Source organism: Apium graveolens, unplaced genomic scaffold (genome assembly GCF_009905375.1).
Source record: "Apium graveolens cultivar Ventura unplaced genomic scaffold, ASM990537v1 ctg7931, whole genome shotgun sequence".
Lineage (NCBI taxonomy): Eukaryota > Viridiplantae > Streptophyta > Magnoliopsida > Apiales > Apiaceae > Apium > Apium graveolens.
The window spans coordinates 4,472-15,116 of NW_027420750.1; the positions used below are offsets into that span (position 1 = coordinate 4,472).

The following is a 10,645-nucleotide window of genomic DNA, read 5'->3' on the forward strand; positions in this document are numbered from 1 at the left end:
CATAACTGAGGAGGGATGATAGAGTAGCGCTCGGAGATACTCTAAACTCTTTCTCCTATATATAACTAGAGATGCACAAAAGTTTAGACCCAAAAGTCGGCCTGGATCGATTCGATCAAATTCCAGTGAAGCCCTATGCAAACCCCGGTCTGGTCCGACCCAATTAAAAACCCGGGCTTCGACCCGAGCCGATCTTTGGCATGACCCATCCCAGTTAAAAGTAATTTTAATTTTCAATTTTATTAATATTAAATTTTAAATTTTTCATTTTTTTTATTTTTTAATCTTTTCATTTCTTTTGAAATCCTTTTTAAATCATTTATATTAATATATATATATATATCTTAATTATACTACAAATTAAAAATCATATAAAACTGATTAAACAATAATTAAGCAGGACATACTAAAATTTGGACTTGGGCTTTGAATAAGAGCTAGTTGACCACCTAATTTACAAGCCCATGTTTTGCTCGTCGGCCTATATAATACGGCTTAGGGTTAGGGATTAGCACCCGTTTATTGTAATCAATTTCATGTAATCATGGTTTGGAGGTGAAATCGAGTTGCAGCCGATTGATTTCTTTTTGTACACGAAGCTGTCTCATCATATTCAATCTCTCAATCGCCCCTTTTTATTAATTATAAGGTGTCAATTTCAAGACTCAATTCACTTGTACAATCTTTATGAGTATAATTTTTTTTTTTTAGTTTAATTCTTCATTTTTATTCGAATTTCTGAATTACTTGTAGAAACAATGAAGAAAGTGCTCCACGAATCTCGTCCCCGTCCCCGTACAGTTTCAACTCAAGTTTGAAAATGTTTTTATGTTTCCTGCAAGCAATTGTTGGGCTCACTGCTCACCATTTCATGGAGTGCAGAGATTCTTAAGGTCCTCTTCTTGTACAATCTTTTATGAGTATAATTTTTTTTTTATATTTAATTCTTCATTTTTATTTGAATTTCTGAATTACTTGCAGAAACAATGAAGAAAGTGCTCCATGATTTTCGTTCCTGTTCACGTGTAGTTTCCAGGTAATTCTATTATATTTTTATTTTTGTTAAATACAACAAGTTGATCTAGATTTGTGTAATTGTGTGTGTGTGTAAAGTTTATGAAGAAGAAATCTAGAATGGATACGTTACACGTTCATTTTTGGTTGTTTTTTCTATTTAAATGGATCCCGATCCGTTAAAACTATCGAAATTTCCAGCCTCAAACCCATATAATTTGAAAATTTATTGTTAATACTTAACTTTATCCTAGGGCAACATTTACGGTTTATTTACAGTGAAATGATTATATCGTAAAGGATTAATATGGAAGATGCATTGTTAAGTGGTTGCAGAATAAATAAATTTGTTTTAATTTCTATTTATGAGGAAATATTCACAAAAATAGGCATGACTATGTAAATACGGTAGATTAAAACCGTGGTCTTTGAGAGGGCCTCACCAAGTCTGTTTCTAAAGTTTGTTTTCATGTATTCTAATTGGCTAGCCTTATACTCGTGATCTGGAAGCGGAACTGCACGTGATAAAAGAAGAGAATGCACGTCTGCAACATGCTTCGGTAAGTAAGACACTGGCTACGACTTTGTTTCTTTAAAACAAATCTGCATGTTTTTATTAGTTATCTTTTTGGCTAGTGCAAACATAAACTAGAAGCAACAAAGAGGATTAAGCAGCAGACATGTTGACCATCATTTTATATCTTGCATATTTTCATGTTCAGTAATCATTCATGTGCATTACTTTTACATGAGAAGGTCTAGTAATAAGTTCCTTTAGATTAATATTATTGATCTTGTTATAAACTTATTCTTATAATTTTCTTAACAAGTGCCCTGGTTTTCAGCAATTGTTTGAGGAAGCTGTTGCAGGCCATCTAAATCCATAGCATCTGACCGTGATTTGCTCAGATGAAGCCTCAAATATTATTACTGTGGATTCTTCTTTAATGTCCATCCAATTATTAGAGCAGCTGCACCTGCAACCTACTAGATGCGGTAATGCCCAGAATAGTACATGGGTGCAGAAAGCAAAAGGTGCAGATAATTACTTTAGTCTCTTCATCTTTTTCAAAGACCCTATTTATATCTTTTTGCATATATAGGATAATAGGATGCCTCCGCTGGACCTTTGTTGCACTGTGGAGCAATCAGCTTTTGTTTCTTTGAAGTTCCAGCAGTCTCCAGTGCTTCTTTCGGCCTGAGCTGCTGCATAAGAATCTCGCTAAATAAGGGGTTCTGAAATGCTTTGGCCATGCTAATGAACATCTGCTGTTGCTTCTGTTCAGTCCTTCTCAGCCTCTCTTTAACAGATAACAGATAATTATCTGCATTCTCCTGTTCCCGCAAGTTTCAACTCAAGTTTCAACTCAAGTTTGAAAATGTTTTTATGTTTCCCGCAAGCAATTGTTGGGCTCACTGCTCACCATTTCATGGAGTGCAGAGATTCTTAAGGTCCTCTTCTTGTACAATCTTTTATGAGTATAATTTATCTTTTTTTATCTAATTCTTCATTTTTATTTGAATTTCTGAATTACTTGCAGAAACAGTGAAGAAAGTGCTCCATGATTTTCGTTCCTGTTCACGTGTCGTTTCCAGGTAATTCTTCGTATTTTTCGAAAATAATGCGAGATTTATAATAGTATTTATTTCTGTTAAATACAACAAGTTGATCTAGCTTTGTGTAATTGTGTGTGTGTAAATTGTATGAAGAAGAAATCTAGAATGGATCCGTCCACATTCATTTTTGGTTGTTCTTTCTATTTAAACGGATCCCGATCCGTTAAAACTATCGAAATTTCCAGCCTCAAACCCTTATAATTTGAAAATTTATTGTTAATACTTAACTTTATCCTAGGGCAAAATTTACAGTTTATTTACAGTGAAAGGATTATATTGTAAAGGATTAATATGGAAGATGCATTGTTAAGTGATTGCAGAAAAAATAAATTTGTTTTAATTTCTATTTATGAGGAAATATTTTACAAAAAATAGGTATGACTATGTAATTAAGTTAGATTTAAACCATGGTCTTTAAAAGGGCCGCACCAAGTCTGTTTCTAAAGTTTGTTTTCATGTATTCTAAATGGCTAGGCTTATACTCGTGATCTGGAAGCGGAACTGCCTGTGTTGCAAGAAGAGAATGCAAGTCTGCAACAGGCTTTGGTAAGTAAGACACTGGCTACGACTTTGTCTCTGTAAAACGAATCTGCATCTTTATTATTAGTTTTCTTTTTGGCTAGTGCAAACATAAACTAGAAGCAATAAAGAGGATTAAGCAGCAGACATGTTGACCATGTACTAATCACGTCATATAACAAATTGCAATACACACATTCACTGTAATTTTGCAGATAATGGAATTTTCACGAATCAAGTTCATAACGTTTTTTTTTCTTTTAATCCGCATCAGAAAGTGAGGCAACTTGAAATTCCTAAATATAATTACAACTTACAGATTAGTATATAGTGATGATGCATATGAAAAACATTATTTGGGATGAGGATTAATGATCAAAATTTTGTTGAGAGCGAGTATATTGTTTGGACTGCATTATTTCAGAAGAGGATTAATGATCGATTGAGCCTCTTCTAATCCTTTAATACGGGTTCATACACATTGCTGGCTGTGTTGCTCCGACTCGGCTATTCAATAGGCGGTACCTATGTCGGTGCGGAATCCGTGCCAGATTCATGGTCTTGAAACCGAATCCTTCTTTATCGTTACTGGAAAATAATTGTAGCTCGCCAAAAAATATTCGAAGTTTGCCGTAAAAATCATCCCTCCGGTAATAATCACTGATCTACTGGTGCTTTGAAGGTGACTCTGTATATGTTTGCAGATGTGGGTAGATGATGGATACTTGGATATGTATGACTGCGTACCCGAGTCCAATTATTATAGAGCAGCTGCACCTACTGGATCTAGTAATTCCCAGAATAATACATGGGTGCAGAAAGCAAAAGATAAAGATTATTGCTCTAGTCCCTTTAATTTCTGTCTAAAGTCCCTATTTATTATCTTTTCGCATATAAATGAGAGCTAAGTATTCCTTTCTTTCCTCTTCGGCAATTGTTCATATTCCCAATTGAATACTTTCCGCTTCAGTAATTGTTCAGATTCCTATTGGCCCGTATGATTTGTAGATATATAGTCTTATTTAGTTATTTGTCAATGACTGTTGATGAAATTTACCTTAGCGGATGTATGAGGTCTCAAATATAATGTCTTGCTAACTTTATATTAGGATCTTCATTTAACCTTCTAGTCTTCTGCTTACAACCTCAGAGCTCCCCTGCTGCTTACATTTTGTGCTGTTTTGGATTCGACTCAAAAGCTGTAATCCGATTTCTGACACAATACACCAACATCGCAAAAGATTTATATTTCTCATTACACAAATACATGAATCACTATTTCCTTTCAGTGAAAGGCAGAACACAAATAAAAATCTTTTAAGATAATAATACCCAATATTTGATGTTCCGTTCAAGAGCTTTGGCAAACTAATTTGACCCTCTAACTTTGGATGACAAATTAGATTGAAACTTTTCCAGAATAATGTTTCTAAAAAACACCACTTCTCCCTGTTGTGTGGTACTACATTTAAAGTGTATAATGAGTAGACTTTCTTGCACTACTGCCTCTTGTGCCCTCTGGCATTGAAGTGTATAATGGTTGTGTGCAGGCTTTCTTGCTGGTAATTGCAATCTAAGTGATTCTAGCGACAACTTGCTCTTTGAATTATCTCTCTGTAAGTGACCCATGATAGAATTTTCTTAAGATATAAATTCCGGGTTTTGGTGCATTACAGAATGACCAAAAATGTGCTTTAGAAACTAGAAACAAAAGGGCGGACAATAGTTGTAAGTTTAAAATGTGTGTTATGTGTTTGTTGAGTGAGTGTTGAGAAATCAAGTTATGCTGCTTAATATACAATACCGGGCGTAATCTTAAATATATTCCTAAATGTTTTCTGAAGTTTCCCAGGCCTTATAATGCAAGCGAGGAGGAATCTCTGTTTGTTTTCCCAAGGTATATACCAATTATCGTTATATGCACGTTGCAGTTTTGTTATTTGAAATGATTGTACCGAGAACTTGATGCATGTTTTTTCTCTAGTTTTGCTACTCCGCTTCATTTTAAGAAAAAGGTCATGCAAGAAACAAAGGATGGAGAATTGATAATCATCCTCCTCCCTTAAAACAGAAGGATTAGCGGGAAAGACTTATTTGACTTGCTGCTCAGTCCTTCAGAGGAAGATTTAAAGCAATGGCCCTACAGGTTGACTTTTGATGAATTTTCCTACTAATTTACATGACAAGTATATTCTAGTTACGCCAGGTTTTTTAAAAGTACTTTTATGCAGATGTATTTAATTTTCCCTTTACAAACAAGGCCTTAACCGGCATTTAAAAAAAAAAATCTATATAACTGCAGAAGATTGTGATTACGTTGCAAGTTATGTTGCAAGTTCCCATATGCTATATGCTTATTGGATCCACGGAGGCTTCCACTTGTTTGATAACTTTGAGATGATACAAACCTTTAGTTATAGAAACATTTTGTACTTGGTGAAGTTGATGTATTACTTTTTTTGTAGTTTACCTGTGTATACGTTTTCACAGTTAAGATCATATTTGTAGGTAGAGAAATGGCAGAACAGTAAAAACTATAGGCAAAGAGTTTCTTGGTTACATGAATGTTGGTGATTATTATCAATCCACATATATTAATATGAATTTCTTAACATAGCTGCATAATAGTTGAAAGTGACACTTGGAGCCTTTTCAGATGTGCCATTTAGACACTTCCCCCTTTTCACTGTTATTTTGATCATTTGCCACATAATAATAGAGGAGAAAGAATGTAGACTTTGCGATCTTGTTGGTTAATTAGGTTTTTTGATACTATGAAAGCTTTTCCGTAGTGAAATTTACAGTATTTAGCTCTTCCTCTTTTCTTTCTGCCTGGACTGACCAAAATTCATGTGGTTTACAGGGAAGTGAGGATAGAAGGTTTGAAAACATGGATTATCTAGACAACCTGTTTGATCGAAAATGCTTCACTGAACAAGGAGATACAGTTACTTTTGAATCTGAGGTATACAGTCTTATGTGTGGGTTCCCTTAGTTTTGTACTACAATAGTGCACAATAAATGAGCATAGCTGTCATCATCTCCGGCTTATTGACACTCTTCTTCGAAATAAGGGATGTAAAAACTTAATTATGAACTAAGATAAGTGGAGGAAAATATGCGCAGTAAATCTCCTCATAAAACATATAACAATTTGAGATATATAGAAACCTTTAAGGTAGATAATATATATGCAAGTGTCTCTTAGCCCAAACTAAACATCTTTTTTTTACTTGCCAAATATGCAAAAACTTGTTTTGACTGATGTAAAGTCGCATTAACTATCATTTCTTTTTTACTTCGAGTTCTATCTGTTGTGTGACAATTCTGAAGATAGATTGCTTATGGAGCAGCTTCATGTGGAATGATATCATGTCAATTTTTTAAAAACTTGAATCTACTGCCTTGTAGATGAAGGCTCTGCCTCAGAAGTTGACATCTTATCTATTTTTCAGGTGGATAGGGCTTATCTTTCTACGGAAGATTGTATCCACATGAAAGTATAAAATCAACAATGATTATCTTCTGCAGTTTGTTAATGCAAAAAGCTTGACCTAGTTTTTAGAGGCGGAACCAGAGGGCAGCCAAGGAAGTGTCCGTACCTGCCAACTGTCGAAGTTCGCAGAAATTTTAGTGTAAATTTTTGAAAGAAGTTATAAAATAACTTAGTTTGGTTTCTCCGAATATTAGTCCGTCCCCAGTAAATTTTATATCTGGTTCCGTCCTGTTAGTTTTTAACTCTTATTATAATAAGAAATGAGATGTAAATTACACGTGGGTGCTCCATATATATTTTATAGTTGATATAATTAATTTAAATATTTAAGTTCATTATTAGAAATTTTTCAATAAAGAAGTAGATTATTAGAAATTAACCCATATTTTCGGGCAAAGAAGTTTGAACTCCATAATCATCTGGAAGAAATATTGAAGTAGACAATGAGTGGGCTTGGGCCGGGGAGTGGGCCATTGTATCCAACCAAGACTCTAGTCGTCAATATTCGGCTGAAACGACTTTTGTCCAACATATATCTTTTAGCAATGGATTGGATTTACTATAGTCTATAGTCATGGATATCAATATATTATTACCAACTCTATTTTTTATTTGCATGTATTGTTTTAAAAATTCCCGATAAATTTCCAATTCAGCCGATTAATTCCTTACAAAATATTCGACCGATTTAATTTTTGAAATCCGATTAATTCTTACAGATTTTTATTTATTGGAGTATATATAATTATTTATTAAAATTAAAGTACTATATTAATTTAAATATGAATAATAATAGAAATTATGATATAATAAATATAGAATTATTAATAAATAATTAATGTAATCATAATAAATATTAAATATAATTTAATATTATAATATATCCGATTTTTACTCCGATTAATCCCCAATTTTTAATTATTCCTATATCGGTTACTCAACCGATCTTCACTCATTCCCGATTTTTACAACACTACTTGCATGCAATATTTCAGAAAGATCTGGGTGAAGAAAATAAATTTGGTTTGGTTTGCTGAAACTAGAGATGCACAAAAGGCCCACCGAGTCGGATTTTAACCAGACTTTAAAAAGCTCGGGCTTTGACCGGACCGGGCTTTTTGGACTTTGACTTTGACCAGACCAGGTCGGGCTTTCCGAAAATGTCTGAGCCCGTTTGAGCCCTCGGGCGGGCCTCACCGGCTTTTTTCGGGCCAGATCGGATCGGACCGAGTTTTTTTTATTTGAATCAGATCTAGTTTTTAGAGATTCTGAAGACTACATTGTGTTAGCAAATAGATTATCATAAAAATGTATTAGTTTGCATGAAATATTTTATGAAAACATTACTTCGTTGAAAACATTTAAGTCCGGCAAAAAATAAACATGTTTATAGAATGATATGTTCTATCAATGTTATCCAAATATATAGGGTACTTACTAGATCTTCTTTCATTAATGTTGCAATAAAGTATTTAAATATATTATTAATCACGAATATGTAAATAAATATGTGTTTAAAATATTAATTATATTTATAGTAAATGTATATTGATAATATATAAGAAAATATATTAGAATAATTAGATTTTAACCGGGTTATTTCGGGTTTTTTAATCGGGTCGGGCCAAAGACCGGGCCGCGGCCCGGCCCGGTTAAAATAACCGGGTAGGGCCAGACTTTGCCTAAAAATATACGGCCCGTCGAGGCCCTAAGCCCGGGCCGGGACCAGGCCGGGTTTGACTGGATCGGGCCGGACCGAATTTTCGGGCTCCGGCTTTTTGTATATATCTGGCTGAAACTAATATGAATCGGTATTTATGTAAATTGAGTTTAAGGCTTTTTAGTTATTAAGGACTTGCAAATAATTAACAAGACCTCCATTTGTAGGAAAAGGAGTCGAGCAACTAATGTTGCTACATCTTGTAGTTGACCGTTGTTTATTTTTCACGATTTTCATTCTAGTACGTAATATAAGTATAAAGAATTTTTAATATAAACATACGAGGGCTATATCAATAATTACATGACTTTCACGACTTGATTAAAAATTTGTTAATTTTATTACTAAATTACACTACCAACTTATATATAACTGCGCTAAGTGCGTACTCAGGGACATTTTTCTCATAAAAAATGGCAATCAACATAATAGTTTCTTACTATTATCTTTGACGGTAGGATTGATGAGGAAATGTGCGAAAACTAAAGCCATATATCACAGCTACAAGGTAATCTTCCTTTCTTTCTATATTTTCTGGGGTAAGACTAAGATATCTAACTTTCTTGATCAACTCCACTAGCCTTTGATTTCAAAAACTATAGCAAAATAGCAAGCGACATATCATAAAAATTAAAAGTTCACAAAATTCCCCGTCTTGATATTAATACAAATTAGCAAATTAATGACTTATAGGTTTAAAATCGAACAAATCAATTCCTCTAATCAAACTGCTGCGCTAGATCAATCAGAGCCTCCTTTACTAGACCACCTGTAAAAAATGGAAAATTCTCATTCCCCTCCCCTATGGAAGGAAATTTAATTCTCCTCATGACCCTTCTCTCATGATCAAAAGCAAGAAGACCAACACCTCTTCCAAATTTTTTTGCAGCAATTTGTATTTTTTTGAACTCAAATGAAAGGGACGATGCCTCAACCATGACACGGTTTGAATAGTTTTACCATAAAAGGATCCCACATATGGGGCGTGGATTACTTCAAAAAGCATCATTAGTATTCTTCATTTTGAGATATTTTTCTTTTAGTCCCTACTAAAAGGTGGGATACCAAACGGCCCAACCATTCTCGATAATGAGTATGATTCTCTTTCCATAAGTTGTGACGGTTTAATCTGTAAAGTTAAGGCAAAAATTAATAACATTGTGCAATAAAAACTTGGACAGTTAACATCTTTAAGAACGTCGAGAAGAACCCATCTTGAACCCATTTTCTTGGGTGAAAGAAATCTTTGGACCCAACAACACATTCAACTTCAACGTATGGATATATTCAGACTCGGCCTCCAACTCAGCAGCTCTTTCGCACGAGAATGGATATGCTGACGACCAAATTTCCTCAAACTGTCAACATCATATGGTTCAACAAATTTTCCTTATGGCCCAACAATGACAAGCCTGGGATCTAGACCCCTCTCCAAATCCACATGATAATTAAAAATACGATTCAAATATTTGCATCTTGGGTCTTTGAACAGGAGTGTCAACCATGACATTTTGCTGAATTTCTTCCAAAATGTCTCTTCAGTTGCAAACTCACAAGAATCATACAAGTCATGAATGTAAACAAGAACGACTTCAAATTATGCATTGTGAGCCAACTTGCTGGATTTCTTTCGTAACGTCATCAATTGAAAAAATTTCATTTAAATAACAATGCAACCACCTTATCTTGAAGATCACAAACAGTAACCTCCGAGAGAAGCATAAAATAAGTATATCGATGAAGAAAATAAAAAGATGTGCCAAGAGAATACAAGACTATTAAATCATGATGACCTACAAAAAAGGCATACTTGATTGTCTTTGTTAATGACGTAATCACGCCTAAAGGTAGACAATAGTTTTTTAATAGAAGGATGCTTCGAGGTTTCCTCGTCTTCAAACATAAGTTGTTCAACTTTTTCGAGGGAGAAAGGATAAGCCCGGTTACCATGCCAAAGGAAGATATTGTCAGCTTGACATTGCAAGACCATGCGTGTAGGATCAATTACAACCGAGACTGTATCAAAATCGTAAAGGAAATGAGAAAAATGAAGTCTTAATTTTGATTCCAAAAAATTTTGGAAAGCGCTATCCGAGAACAGGATGGCAGTCCATGGCATGGTAGAAAATTTCTCTTCAAAATATTTCTCAAGATTGCGAAGTGGTTGTCGGTTAGAGCAGAATTGTTCACTCTTCACTCCGATGAAAACTACCTCGAAATCACTACGCTGCAATTGCAAAGGAAAACATTGTATGTATCGACCAAGAAAGTAATATACA

The 10,645-nt window shown here is 34.3% G+C and overlaps 2 long non-coding RNA genes across 3 annotated transcripts; both read left to right on the forward strand.

Annotated features, from left to right (window-relative positions):
* The first annotated feature begins 548 nt into the window (after positions 1-548).
* Positions 549-1,934, forward strand: LOC141704511 (uncharacterized). The gene is made up of 5 exons (XR_012567982.1): positions 549-649; positions 754-893; positions 982-1,036; positions 1,503-1,574; positions 1,860-1,934. It is a non-coding gene; the product is annotated as an uncharacterized LOC141704511 (long non-coding RNA).
* Positions 1,935-2,121: 187 nt separating this feature from the next.
* Positions 2,122-6,923, forward strand: LOC141704509 (uncharacterized). Of its 2 annotated transcripts, XR_012567978.1 has the most exons (8): positions 2,122-2,466; positions 2,556-2,610; positions 3,106-3,177; positions 4,701-4,766; positions 4,995-5,047; positions 5,135-5,296; positions 6,014-6,115; positions 6,606-6,923. It is a non-coding gene; the product is annotated as an uncharacterized LOC141704509 (long non-coding RNA). The 2 variants fall into 2 exon arrangements; XR_012567979.1 differs by lacking the exons at positions 6,014-6,115; positions 6,606-6,923 and adding an exon at positions 5,453-5,987.
* Positions 6,924-10,645: the final 3,722 nt, after the last annotated feature.